This window comes from Mustelus asterias, chromosome 14 (assembly GCF_964213995.1).
Source record: "Mustelus asterias chromosome 14, sMusAst1.hap1.1, whole genome shotgun sequence".
Taxonomy (NCBI): domain Eukaryota; kingdom Metazoa; phylum Chordata; class Chondrichthyes; order Carcharhiniformes; family Triakidae; genus Mustelus; species Mustelus asterias.
Window position 1 is genome coordinate 47409825 of NC_135814.1, and position 15404 is coordinate 47425228.

Here is a 15404-nt window from a genome sequence, read left to right on the forward strand (position 1 = left end):
ACTTCCCAACCGAGTTGCATCTGATTCCAGAAATGACTTTCATTGAGAGGGTTACACTGAAGATTCCTTTTCCCAAGCTGAAGATAGATAAATCTTCCAGCATCCTTTAAGCCCTCATGAACACAGTTTCTTAAATCTCAGCACAAGCTCCCACCTGTGTTCTGAGTGAACACTAGAGTCAGCATTTTGTCTGCTTCAGGTGCAGAGCTGGTTGCCTTTACCATTTGATCTTTGTCCCTGAAGTGACTGCAGTCCACACCAAGACAACTGCTTTCTGTCTGTGATATTCACTGATTTGTAGGGAAACCCGTAACCGGTTCTCAAAAGTGATTTCCTCTGCCCTCTTCCCCATGGTAATATGAAACACTTTTATCTGGGCAGAAATGTTAATTAGTTATCTTCAATCTCAATTTCCTTTCATCTTAGAAGTAAATGGACCATTTACTGCGCAACTATTCACAACCAGATACCTAGAGCACCTTTCTGGGATTTTGAGAGATTCGGGGCAGAATTTTCCCATCCCATCCACCACGGGGAATCATTGTGGGTGGGACAGAATATTCAGCAGACCCTGCAAAGGTCCGTTGACCTCAGGCAGGAATTTCCGGTCTTGGGGCGAGCACTTTTGCTGGTAACAACAAAAATTTAATCTAACAAGGTCCCCCTTTCCTTGCATACCTTTTTCAGACCCAATAGTTATGGTTAAAAAGGAACCAATTTAACCAGGCTTTCTTGAGTTAAGATAGAGTAAGTTTATTGACTACCAAAAAAGTAAGGAAAAATGATTTTAAAAAATGCATCTACATTCATACAGCTTAGAAGTAAGAATTGACACCAATAGTAAGTAAATATAAATAAAACGTTTTCTGGAAGAGGCCTTGATTCGTGAAGAATAGGTGATGAAGCGTTGCGACCATTACAAATTGATTCCAGTATAGCTTGTGATAAAAAGTGCCTGCATGCATTATCATGTAAGATGTTTGGCAGAACAAGGGTTAATGTGGGACTGGAGAATGGCACCACCCACAGTGTGATATATGTAGTCACATCGTTAGAGAACAGTCTAGAAAAGAACTCTGTAAGCAGCTAGTCTACATAGTGAGCAACATCGTGCAAGATCATACTTGGAACTGTAATTAGTTAAAGCCCACCAATGAAGATCTAACAAGCCAGTCAGTTGTATTCAATCACTACAAAGAAAACAAAGAGGAATGAACTTGGATGGGCCACCCAGCGTCGACCTAGACCTTCACTGTCGCTGGCTCAAAATCCTGGAATTCCTTCCCTAACAGCACCTCGGGGACTACAGCAGTTAAAGAAGTCAGCTTACCACCCCACCTTCTCAAGGGTTACTGGAGATGGGCAATAAATGCTGGCCTAGCCAGCGATGCCCACATCCATAAATAAATAAAAAAAATTTTTATGATTAAACACACAAGCTTTCAGATATTATCAATGAACCACCACCACTGCAGCATAAATAACCCATATTAAGGACATAAAATGACATAGTTGACTTCTGCTAGCGAATAATTGATTCTTCAGCTCAGGTATTCTGTTGTTCAGTAAAGATCATAGAATCATAGAATCTCTACAGTACAGAAGGAGACCATTCAGCCCATCGAGTCGGCACCGACTCATCAACAGAGCATCCCACCCAGGTCCTATCCACGTAACTCTATGTATTTACCCACTAATCCCCCTAACCCACACATCCTGGGACACTAAGGGGCAATTTAGCATGGCCAATCCACATAAGCTGCATATCTTTGGACTGTGGGAGGAAACCAAAGCACCCAGATTAAACACACGCAGATATGGGGAGAATGTGAAAGCTCCACACGGACAGTCACCCAAGGCCGCAATTGAACCTGGGTCCCTGGAGCTATGAGGCAGCAGTGCTAACCATTGCGCCACTGTGCTGCCCTTGATATTTCAGTTTTTTTTTCCAGCTGCTATGCTTTTCTGATGGCTAGTTGATTTCCACAGTCAGAGGAAGAGTTTTAAATATTTCTGCAAAAGATGGTTATTTTCTTTCTCTCGGGGCACTGATTCCATTTCTGTATCACACCTTCAGTGTGGAAAACTTCCAACTGTTTTTCCTCACAGCACATACCCAAAGACCGACAGAAAGACACAGGCAGGCAGGCTCTCAACTGGTTTTTTAACCCCCCCCCTCTTTGCATAATCCAAGAGGAAACTGGAATGCACTAGTCGGTGTAGGCAATTACACCAGGGTCTTCAAGATGGGATGGCAATTATGTTCCTTTGTCTTCACCAGGGAAGGTAATCAGTCTTTGTATTCTTTTAGAAGTACCTTGTCTGGAAGGCATTCCATTGTCACTGAGGGAACACTCTGCAGCCCTCCCTGTCAGTGGCTAGCTGTACACTCTCAGCCATCTTCGGAGTTTGTGTCTATTTTAAAATATAAAACTCATGTCTTTTTAAAGCCCAATATTTCTTGTATAATTCCATGTTTTATTTCTCCATCATCATAACATGTAAACGTGGAAATCACATAAGGGCTACAGAAATTCAATTTCTCTCTTGCTTTTCTGGATTTTGTCTCCAACCCCAATGCACATGCCATGCAAATTATGCTGTGCAAAAGGGTGAAATCACATGGGATTTTTAGTTGTAAGTTTCGCACACATTTTCCTGTATTCCCTTCAGCTATAGCATTTGGGACAGAGTGGCTTAGATGGCTGCAATCTGCATGTGAATCGCATGTGTTGGTGATGTGTGATCACTTTTCAGCACATTAGCTACATTAAAAAATCATCCAAACAAAAAAATTGCCTGGTAAACACCAATAATAGCTCCAAAGATGCTAATATCAAGGCACTGGGTGGTAACATTTTTGAAGAAAGGAAAACATGGTACTATAATATTTGAATTAAAAATATGGTTATTGTTTATGATTTAATAATTGTTAATAAAAACAGTGAAAGTATAATCATGAATTTAAAATCAATGTATAACGGAGTCCAAATACTTCTTATCAAAATGTATTAGAAAGGTATCAGGACTTCTCTTGCTTTACAAGAGACCACTGTGAGCTTTTACTCTTCATATTTGCTGTGCTTTGTTATCTCTCATATGACAATTAATGTACAATTAATTTGAATACTAATAATTTATATTAGTTAAACGGCTGAGGCAATTTGATGAAATTAATCTGAAATTAGTATTGAATATCAGAAAAAAACCTAACACAAGTTTCTTTGAATCATTTGGGTATGCCAGGATATCTTCAGGTTAGATACGTTCATGTTGATATTAGAGCTGCAATGAAGTAATTTGTTAAATTGTGGACAGATTGAGAATAGCAAATGGGGGACATTGAATGTGCAAAGTTGTTTTTTGCACCCGCCCAAACAGCACGGTGGGTGTGCCTGCACCTCAGGGACGGCACGATAGTGCAGTGGTGAGCACTGCTGCTTCACAGCTCCAGGGTCCCGGGTTCGATTCCCGGCTCGGGTCACTGTCTGTGTGGAGTTTGCACATGGGTTTCCTCCGGGTGCTCCGGTTTCCTCCCACGGTCCAAAGATGTGCGGGTTCGGTTGATTGGCCAGGTTAAAAATTGTCCCTTAGAATCCTGAGATGCGTAGGTTAGAGGGATTAGCGGGTAAATATGTGGAGGTAGGGCCTGGATGGGATTGTGGTCGGTGCAGACTCGATGGGCCGAATGGCCTCCTTCTGCACTGTAGGGTTTCTATGATTCTATGACTGCAGTGGTTCAAGAAGACAGCTCACCACCGCCTTCTCAATGGCAACTAGGGATAGGCAATAAATGCTGACCTAGCCAGCGATGCCCACATCCTGTAAATGAATTTTTAAAAACCTATTAGAACACAATTTTTCATGGTTCCATCCACTCCACTGCCGTAGCTTTTCGAGAGTGCTCCAAGAATGCCGTATAAGTGGGCCAATGGTTTTTAAGCCCTGCAAAAAAACAGAAAATGCTGGATAAACTCAGCATTTCTGGCAGCATCTGTGGAGAGAGAAACTGAATGTTACTTGTGTTCAGCCTGTTGTCAACATTCTGAATTGTTGCAAGGCTGCAGGCCCATACAGCTTAAAGGGAATATTGTAGGTGACACAGGGCGGTTGGGTGCTATGAAGCGAAGCTCAGCACCAATACTGGAACGTTCCTTAGAACTGCTCCCATTCTGCCATCACAGGTTGCCGAATGTTAGCTGGAAAATTCCAACTAGTGGCATAAATGGAGTTTCCATTACAATTCCTGTGAATTCATGGTGTGGGTTATAGGCATCACCAAGGAAAATCACAGCCCTAAACTCAGGCAGCCTTCATAACTAGGTTGTTCATGTTAGCTACGCAAAGGCATGGTCATGTTCTTCCTTGTGATAGTTCCTGCAGATCTCTACCAACTAACACTCTTCCATTCAAATCTTCCTGTGGACAGTCCCGTCATCTCAGCTTGGTAAAGCCAAAATCCAGGGTAAAAAATTGGAAGCCCTGTTTGTTTTGTTATATTGCTCAGCTGTAGTCACTGGCATTTCCATGAACAAGGTTACTTAAGCTCGTCATTGCTGCAGGAACGCAAACCACCACAGTCCTGATAAAAACAAAATACTGTGGATGCTGGAATCTGAAACAAAAACAGAAAATGCTGGAAAATCTCAGCAGGTCTGACAGCATCTGCGAAGAGAGAGAATAGAGCCAACTTTTCGAGTCTAGATGACCCTTGAATGGTCATCCAGACTCAAAACGTTCGGCTCTATTCTTTCTCCACAGATGCTGTCATTTTATTCTGCTGAGATTTTCCGGCATTTTCTGTTTTTGTTACCACAGTCCTGTTGTTTTGTTTATATAAAATAATATGTTACTTTAGCATTATCTGACACCTCCGACCATTGACCATATGTATTTCTCAGTGCCTTATTTTATGTTGGTTCGGTCCAAGAATCTATACAACTGTGTATTGTAATTGTATTCTTCCCTCACATAGTCTTATGTCGATACTCGTGCTTTATACTGCACGAGACTATGTTAAAGATTCTGCATTTTATTGTCATTGACATTTTAGTTAAAGGGTGTGAAATTGAATAGCATAACAATAATTTATTGATTTAAACATTTTGTGGTAGAATTTTATATAAAATCAGAATAATTAAAGTGTTAATATTTAGTCATTTTGTGTGTGTCAGATTCTATTTCCTCTGGATTATTTTAGGATTCAGGTACCAAAGGTGTCACGGTGGAACAGTGGTCAGCACTGCTGCCTCACAGTGCCAGAGGCCCAAGTTCAATTCTAGCCTCAGGTGGCTGTCTATGTGGAGTTTACACGTTCTCCTGTGTCTATGTGGGTTTCCTCCGGGTGTTCCAGTTTCCTCCCACACTCCAAAGATGTGTGGGTTATTTTGATTGAACATAGAACATAGAACAGTACAGCACAGAACAGGCCCTTCGGCCCACGATGTTGTGCCGAGCTTTATCTGAAACCAAGATCAAGCTATCCCACTCCCTATCATCCTGGTGTGCTCCATGTGCCTATCCAATAACCGCTTAAATATTCCTAAAGTGTCTGACTCCACTATCACTGCAGACAGTCCATTCCACACCCCAACCACTTTCTGCGTAAAGAACCTACCTCTGATATCCTTCCTGTATCTCCCACCACGAACCCTATAGTTATGCCCCCTTGTAATAGCTCCATCCACCCGAGGAAATAGTCTTTGAACGTTCACTCTATCTATCCCCTTCATCATTCTATAAACCTCTATTAAGTCTCCCCTCAGCCTCCTCCGCTCCAGAGAGAACAGCCCTAGCTCCCTCAACCTTTCCTCATAAGACCTACCCTCCAAACCAGGCAGCATCCTGGTAAATCTCCTCTGCACTCTTTCCAGCGCTTCCACATCCTTCTTATAGTGAGGTGACCAGAACTGCACACAATATTCCAAATGTGGTCTCACCAAGGTCCTGTACAGTTGCAGCATAAGCCCATCGGGCTAAATTGCCCCTTAGTGATAGGGGGGATTAACAGGGTAAATACATGGGATTATGGGGATAGGGCCTGAGTTGGATTGTTGTCAGTGCAGGCTCAATGGGCTGAATGGTCTCCTTCTGCACTGCACTGATTCTATGAGTTTTATGCAAAACACCTCAAATTTATTCTGTTTCCAGAAGGGAGTAAGTTGACTGTGGATATTCCTCTCTTTATTGATGTTAGCGAAATGTTAATCTGTAAATTAAATCTTACTTTATGCTTCCCTTAATATTTTTACTAACATCAATGAAGAGATATATTTACTGGCAGTAGTTTGAAGAAATGTCACTAAAGTTTGAAAACTATTTAAATTGAAAAAGAAAAAAAACTTTAAATGCGAAGCCGATAACTCCTTCAAAGGAATTTAATTTCCACTGTTTGATACATATATGCATTACATTTCTGTTTATCCTTCTTCAGTACAAGTAAAGTTGTATAAAGGAAATGGGTTAATGACTGTATTAAAAATAAGCCTGGACAGAAATCGTCCCTTAAGAAATTCAGTTCCTTAATGTCTTTAATGTGTATTAATGTATTTTTTGATTAGCGACAATGAATTTCATGATGATGATCAAGAACACTAAAGCCTCCAGCTGGCTTTGTATTATTGCACTTGCCAATCAGAAAATGTACTTGTAATACTCACTAACAATATTATAAAAATCACAGCACAGAAGAGAGCCCATCACTCCTTAGACAGGTGTCATCTTTCTAATGGAAATTCTCCTCCAGTACCATTTTTCTGCTTATCCCCTGTATCCTTTTATATTTTTTATTTTCAAATAATTATCCATTTCTATCTGCCTCAACTTAGCAAAAACCCAATCACTCAGTGTTCCTTCAGGTATGCTCTATTTTCTCATCACCTTTATCCCCTTAAAGCACAGTGGCACAGTGGTTAGCACTGCTGCCTCACAGCGCCAGGGACCTGGGTTCAATTCCCAGCTTGGGTCACTGTCTGTGTGGGTTTGCTCAGGGTGCTCTGGTTTCCTCCCACGGTCCAAAAGATGTATTAGTTAGGTGCATTGGCCATGCTAAATTCTCCCTCAGTGTACCCGAACAAATACCGGAATGTGGCAACTAGGGGATTTTTACAGTAACTTAATTGCAATGTTAATGTAAGCCAACTTGTGATATAAATACTTAAAGTTTAATCTTTTCCCATAATTATGTTGTGTTTCCTTCAGTCATTCTGTGTTCTCTTCATCACTCAGCGTCCACTGGTGTACTTCATGAAAAGGTTGATAAAGTACAATTAAGTAAAAATTGTTCTATTTTTTGCTAATTGTTCTGCTCATTAAGGTGTGTGATCACAGTGTTAGGGAATTAAAACCTTCCTCAAATTTCTCATTCTATTCAATCACATCATCAGTGCATTTGAAAAAAATGTCCTTTGATAGTTCCTGCAAAAATTATTAAAATGTGGAATATGTTTACAATGTTAATAGAAACCTGCATGAAAATATTTACATTGTCACTACACAAAGTGGCCAGGGGAATTTGTAGACCATTGTAAATGAACGCCAATCTACAAGAGATTCTGCACAAATGTAATATTCGTCATTTTGCCCTTTCAGCTCTTAAGACTTTGCTGGGGCATCAGGTGTTCATGGCAGACAAAGATTTCAAAAAGGCTTACTATTTTACATGCTTACAGAGATACCTATGCTCATTATCACTTTGCTCTGGACATGCAATGCCTGATTTTCATGCTCTTTTACAACTCTAATGCTTCTATGATGTCCTTCCCTTATGATTGTTGCATGCATGGAAGGCAGGAGGTCACCAAGGGCTCATGAGTCGCCTATGGTCAACAATCAGTAGGAGCTTGGGCATGAGAAGATTGGGCTGCAGATAACATTTGCAACCAGCAATCTGACCCAACTGGCTTCCTGGCATCAAAGTGGGTTTTAGACTGCAGGGTTGTCAGTGTACCCCAGACACTCAGTCACTCTTGAGAGATGGTAACATGTCCCTTTCCAAATGCATGACTGTCCCTACTTTTTTCCTGTGGCTCAGCACTCCCACTGCTCTGTGGGAAAGCAGATTGTAGGACACCCGTGGTCCAATTGTAGCTTTAATCAATTTGGTCTTCTGCCTCAGGCGTCAGAGCTGGTGGAACCCACAGCCTGTATGGTCCTAGTATAAGCCTCCCTGGGAGATGTTATCACTGGTGCCTCGGTTTCCTGAAGGGAGGACCCAGCTACATGTTTTATTGAGTAACTACACACTCCATGGTTCACTGGAGAACATCAATGCCATGTGCCAGTACAGCACACAAGTTGCTGTTAGGCTCCTGCACTCCAAAATGTTTTGAAAGTTCTTTCTCAAGCAGTTCAATACATTCAGCAATTGCTGATGCACAGAAAGCAGTATTCTTTTAAAGACTGAATCATTACAGTTAGCACCTCTTGGTGAGTATACTCGCTGATAATCTGTTTCTTTTTCACCTGCCTTTGTTCACTTGTGCTCAGTGAACCAGCACAGACCCCTCTAACTCTCTCCACACCATGCTATGATGGTTCTTAATACAGTAAGAATATGTGAGATTCGTCTCCAGGAAGATTTTCCTCCTCAACCTGTGTGACTGCAATGTCCAAGATGTCTAATGAACCTAGAAAAGGAATGAGGGGTAAGCATTGCAGTTGCAGCACAATGCATTGGGTTGCCATGCTGTTTGACTGTGGGAGTGTGCAATCAATAGAGTTAAGTAGAAAGAAAAAAGGTAGGGATGATGCCCAAACACCCTGCTGTGTTTGGCCTCCAGCCCGGCCATCTATAATGTTATGTTCCCTCTCTCTGCCAATAACTGATGCCAATCTTTTCCATTGGTGTCAGTGTCAGGAGAGTGAAAGGACTTCCTTCTGTTCTGATGTTCTCCCTTATGTTGTGTGCCAGATTCTCCAGCAATAAAGCTGGAAGTGGACATATACCATCAGCAAGGATTTTCAAGTTGCACGAAGCAATTTGCCATAATGTGCATGATGAAGCAGCAAGAGGGAGAAGTAGTTGTGAGAGTAGCAGCAGGTTTTGAGGGTGTGAGCGGAAGCAGAGAGGAGGTGAAGTGTTCCTTGCTAATTTGAAGGGAATCAGTGGAAGAGAGAAAGAGAAGATTGACAGTGCTAGGGATAAGAAAGGGCTGTGCAGTGCTGTTCAGAGAATACCATAGTTGTGAAGCAAAGCATTACCTTCACACCCCTGGTCAGATCATTACACTTTTTTTTTCTGAACTGCGGGCACGTCCTGGGGACAATGCTCATTGATATTTTTTGTAACCTCTCTCCATTTTTGTTGACTAATTTGTCTTGGCAACCCCTTGTTCAATCAGCTTCAGAAAACATGGGTATCCTATTCAAAACCATGCTCCTACTGTTACAGGATCATGCTGCCCACCACACCTCATGATAAAAGCACCTTCCCTTCATGGGTCTACTGTGGGTTTTTAAGTAGTGGCCATTCAATGGATTTTTCACCTTCCTAAAAAGCAAATTGCTTACAGACACCACATTTCATGCTGTTCGCTCACTGGATAAATGTAAATTAGGCCGAAACATGATAGTAGCTTCAGCCTCGAGCTATTTCCTTCAGGCGTGTTAACATTGCACAATCAATACACACTCCCTGCCTGTTTAACACTTCAACTGAAAATCACCCACATAATGAAGATTCACACTGCTGAATGGTTTATTTTAGTTGGTAAGAAGTCTAACAACACCAGGTTAAAGTCCAACAGGTTTATTTGGTAGCAAAAGCCACCTTTTGCTACCAAAATAAACTTTTGCTACCAAATAAACCTGTTGGACTTTAACCTGGTGTTGTTAGACTTCTTACTATGTTTACCCCAGTCCAATGCCGGCATCTCCACATCTTAATTTAGTTGACCATTGTTTATTTATGAACACATCTATGTAAAACTTTTCTAATAATCATGCAAAATTACTTAGCCGTCATTCATTGAAAAGGAATTGCCGTATATTTTCCTTAACATATAAAAGGCTACAATAAGGAACTAGATGAACTGGTGAGAATACTTCTCGTCTCCACTGATAAATGCAATATTCTCACCCCTAACTGGTTTTCTCCCTTCCATGAAGTACTGAAATGAAAATTTTGTTGGAGGTGCACTCATCCAGGCAAGTGGAGTATTCCGTCACACTCCTTACTTGTGATATTGGATAGGCTTTGCAGACTCAGGAGGTGAGTTACATACTGTAGATTGTCCAAAAAAGGTTTTTTGTTTGCTTCTTGCATGTCTTAACCATGCTTGTTGAAATCAGTTTGGCTTGCAGTTAGTTTACAGACTGGGAACAATTTGTGGTGCACATTGTCAGAAACAATACTATCGTTTTTAGTAGGATCAGGATAGCTTTTTCATAGCTCTTACATGTGCCTCTTATTGTCAGTTGTGCCCCTCAGTGCAAAATTAATCTGTACTTTTAAATTCCCACTGTCACTTTTTTTGTTTGCCCAAAATCGACTTTCAAAATAATAAATCTAATATGTGATAAACTTCTGCAAGGAGCATAAACAGTCTAGATCACCTACTTTGCCTGCTTCCACAGCATATTGTGCAGAGACTTTGACTTAGGTAAAGCCCATACTCTAATATCATGATATGTGTGGTGGACCTCAGTTGTGCCTTTGTCCTATATGGACCACCGTTGTGTGTGTTTGTCATACCTGGACACATCCCCTTCCAGTTTGGTTCCTCCCCTCAGCACCTAGTATAAAGGTGGCTGTCTCCTCCCCCTTGTTCAGTCCAGGTCGGTTAATTGTTGGGATCTGCTCCTGATTCTGTTGTGAATAAAAGCCTACACTTATATTGGCATATCGGTAGTCTTTCGCCTTATTGATAGTGCATCAATATGTAATATTATCGTTGTTTGTGTTTGATCTATGCTCGTACTATTCATAATAGAAACCAGCCTTAAATACAATACAAAATCTAAACCCAGCTATGTAATGTGCTTTGTCGTCTAACTGAAGAGACAAATTGAACTTACAAGGGGCAATTTGTAAATCAAATGTCCAAATGAATGAATCCTTACTGATTGAGCATTCTGTTCGTGAAATAAACCATTAAACATTCAAGATATACTTCTTTTTTACTTGTCGGTAATGGAATATTTGGTACATTGCACAACTTTGGAGTAGTTACCCTGGTGGTGAAAAAGGTCATTCACAGGTTGCATGGCAAAGAATTAAATACTCAATCTCTTTCATGAATTCAATGCACATCCCTAATTGCCCTTGAGAAGGTGGTGATGAGCTGCCTTCTTGAACCACTGCAGTCCATGTGGTGTAGGTGCACCCACAGTGCTGTTAGGGAGGGAGTTCCAGGGTTATGGCCCAGCAACAGTGAAGGAACAGTGATATATTTTCTAGTTAACATGTTGAGTGGCTTGCAGGTGGTGGTGTTCCTACGAGAGATCCTTGGAAGGTGCTGTTGAAGGAATCTTGGTGAATTGTTGCAACACCTCTTGTAAATGGTACATGGAGCTGCTACTGTACATCTGTGTTGGAGAGTGTCAATAATTAAGTAGTGAATAGGATGTCAATTAAGTGGGCTGCTTTGTCCTGGATGGCGTTAAGCTTTCTGAGTTTTGTTGGAGCTGCACTCATCCAAGCAAGTGGAGTATTCCGTCACACTCCTTACTTGTGATATTGGATAGGCTTTGCAGACTCAGGAGGTGAGTTACACACTGTAGATTGTCCAGGCTTTGACTTATCAATGGTTACCCCTAGGAAATTGACAACGGAAAACTAAGTGTAATTGAATGGTAAGGGGAGATTGTCATTGCCTGGCACTTGTGGAGTGAATGTTGTTCAGGTCTTGCTGCATATGGGGTGTAGATTGCTTAGCTATCTGAGGAGTTGTAAATGGTATTGAACATTTTGCAATCATCAGTGAACATCCCCACTTCTGATCATATGATGGATGGAAGGTCATCGATGAAGAAGTTGCATGTAGCTGGGTCTTGAACACTACCCTGAGGAACTCCTGCAATGATGTCCATGGCTGATGTGATTTCTTCAAACAACCAAACCATCTTCTTTCTGCTTGGAATGACTCCTATCAGTGGAGAGTTTTCCCCAATTCCCATTGACTTCAATTTTCTCAAGGCTGCATGGCGCCACATTTAGTCAAATGTTGCCTTGACGTCAAAGGCAGTCACTCTCACCTCACCTCTGGAATTCAGCTCACTTGTCCTTTTTTGAACTAAGGCTGGAATGAGGTCTTTAGTCAAGTGGTCCTTGCTAATAATGCTGGGCTATACATGAACTGAAGGACTTCTACTGCCTCATTGCTCAATGACCCACAACAACAAACTGAACATTAAGCTTGGAAACCCAAGTAGTAAGTATGATTCTTTTATATTATGGCAGTCCAATATAGCCTAATTATTTCAAAGGGAAGGTAGGATGGAAGGCAATCTTGTGAGACACGGAATAAACTATGGACCCGCAACTGATAACACCTTTACTTAATAGTAGGATATGCATGAAGACAACTTCTGATGTGTAGAAGTTTGGCTGGCTGCTGCTGGAGTCATAGAAAGCAGGAAAGGATTTTACCGCAGGCACGATGAGCCTGCTATAGTGTTCAGCATACTGTACAACATTGTCATTAAACGGAATTACATTCGAGTTGCATGAAGTGAAATGAAAGAAAGAGAAGAGCAGAGCAGGTGGAAGGGGAAAGTATCAATGTGTTTGCAGTGGGAGACAGGCTTTGCAGGCTGTGAGCAAAGTGTTGGAGATTGCACCGTCAGCTTCCTTTCGGGGAACTGAACATGATTGAAATAGCTATTTTGCTCATACTTGCATCAGAGAGAAAGATATCGACCTATTTACCCCTTTGTTCTGGGAGCTGCATGTTTGTTTAGCCTTTACAGGTATTGCTTTAGATTCAATTTTCTTTTGAATAAAATGACAGAATATAACTTATACTGAAAGTGATGATTTTTATTGATCTTCGATGTGTATCATCTGCTCTGAGTGTATTCTCTGCAAGCAGGGGCTGAAAATCTGCAGCCTTTTTGGTGCAGATGCATTGGGGTAGTTTTCACATTTTGACCTGTCAGGAATATGTGGAGGAAGGGAGCAGGGTAGTGCACAGTACCCCGGGGCTTCCCTTCATTCAGTGTGGGTTTAACTCCACAGCACACACGATAGGCTGTGTTTGCAGCCAGACAGGAAGCACTGTAGAAAAGGTTGCAGGAATCATGTAGGTCTAAGCCTCCACTTCACAAAGACATTGGAGTCGAGATCCAATGCCTGACCACAGAAGGAGTAGGCCGGATGCAGGTGCGGGTGGACCAATCCTGGAGTGGGAGGGTATAATCCTGGGTGGAGTGGAGGAGAGTGTGTGGTGGAGTCAGATCCAGGTGGTGTTTGAGGAGATGGGGGGGGGGGGGGGGGTGGGCAGGATCAGGGTTGGAGATCGAAGGCCTCGACTTGAGAATTTGGTGGCTTGAGAGCTCAGCGGTTGGGTTGGTTAAGAGAGGAATGATCAGAGGCTTCAGGAGAGATCAGAGGCCTCATTATAAGAAGGTTGGAGGCTTCACAGTGAGTCCATAAGCCCGGGAAGGAGATCAGAGACCTCCATGTCATGAACTTACATTAGCCATACAGTGAGGCCTTGTGAAGGTGGAGCCCCTAACTTCCCCAAATAAGATCAGAAATGAAGGAGTAGCGTGGGAAACACAGAGTTTCCATATCTCTAGCATTTCAGGGGCCTGACAGGCCATTACCTAGGCTGAGTGGCACAAGTTCCAGAAGGCACTTCTTGTCTCTCATATCCAGATCTATCCCCACAATATGCAGGTCTTTAGTACATATGCTTTGACCTGATCAGTAGATCTGTATTGTGTTCATGAGATTATTTATGAGTTGTGCCTATTTACATTTCTATAATTCCTGAGGTTATTATCAGTGAATATTAAGCTCTAATTTTAACTTGGACTACAAATTGGGCAGGTGAGGGGTGGAATGAGGGGTAGACCCTATGAAGTTGTGAGCATGACATACTGATAATTTTAACCCCTGGGCCTAATATCGACAGGATTCCAGCGCTCACCTGCCCAATTTGTAGCCCAAGTTAAAATTGGAGCTTAATATGTCCCTTTCCAGTTAAGGTAGCAGTCTGATCATAACCTCAGGAATTATAGAAATGTAAATAGGCACGACTCATAAGTAATCTCGTGAACACTATACAGACCTACTGGTCAGGTCAAACATATGCACTGAAGGCCTGCATATTGTGGGGGTAGATCTGGATATGAGAGACATGAGGGGCTGCCAGGCACAATTTCCAGTGAATGACTATTTAAAGCAGAACTGAACGTCTTTACAGTGAGGTTGTATTCCTTTCTTTGAATGTCACTTGAACGAGATGGTAGTCATGATGTGGAGATGCCGATGTTGGACTGGGGTAAACACAGTAAGGAGTCTCTAACAACACCAGGCTAAAGTCCATGGACTTTAACCTGGTGTTGTTAGGCTCCTGCCTTGAATGAGAAACATTATTGGCATCAGAAATGAGCCCCAGGTTATCAGCTCTCTCCTGGTGGAGGGTACATCAAAGCAAGTAGGGAGGTATTGTTCTCTACGAACCTGTTCAGAGGTGGCAAACAGTGTCAGTGCCAGCAGCATTATCACTATTTTCTGGTGTCAATGTAAGGAGGAGGTGCAGTAATCTTACAGGAATAACATGGTGAGTACAGCTCTGTCTCTACCAATCTCAAAAACGGTTCCTTCACAGAATGCCCTACCACTCTCAACAATTCCCGCCCCTCCATCACATCCTTCAGCACACAATCACAAGGACAAACTGTAACACCTCTCTCTATACAGCAAGGCTGCATTTGAGCAGCTGCAGATATTGGTGGCGGGCACAGCCTAGGTCATCACTCACCTTTACTGAACAGGACAGAGATGATTCCCAATAACTATCATGTTGACAGGAAGTCAGCAGGTCCGCTTGCACTGGTGGCTGCTCAGTTGAAGTAGTTTGCAGTGAAAGCCTCACAGACTCAAGCACCCATATGTTAATTGCCAGAATAAGAATCTCAAGGGTACCAACATGAAGAAATGCAGACGATCACCATTAAGGAACACTTTGTCAGAATAGTAGTTATAAGAAAAGCACCACCGATTGACATTTGGGTGAGGAATGAATGGAAGGTAATTACTGCATTGGAAATTAATTCATTGCTTTATCATATTTGGCACTTTGATCTGCAATGTGGTTTGATAGCAGCTTCTGAGTCTGCACTGTCAGTATGTCATTGATATAGACGCAATTTGAATGGTTTAATGTTCTTTAACACAGGGAATTGTGAAGGATGTAATGAGGACTGTTAATGTGGAGGAATTTTGTGTTGGTTTT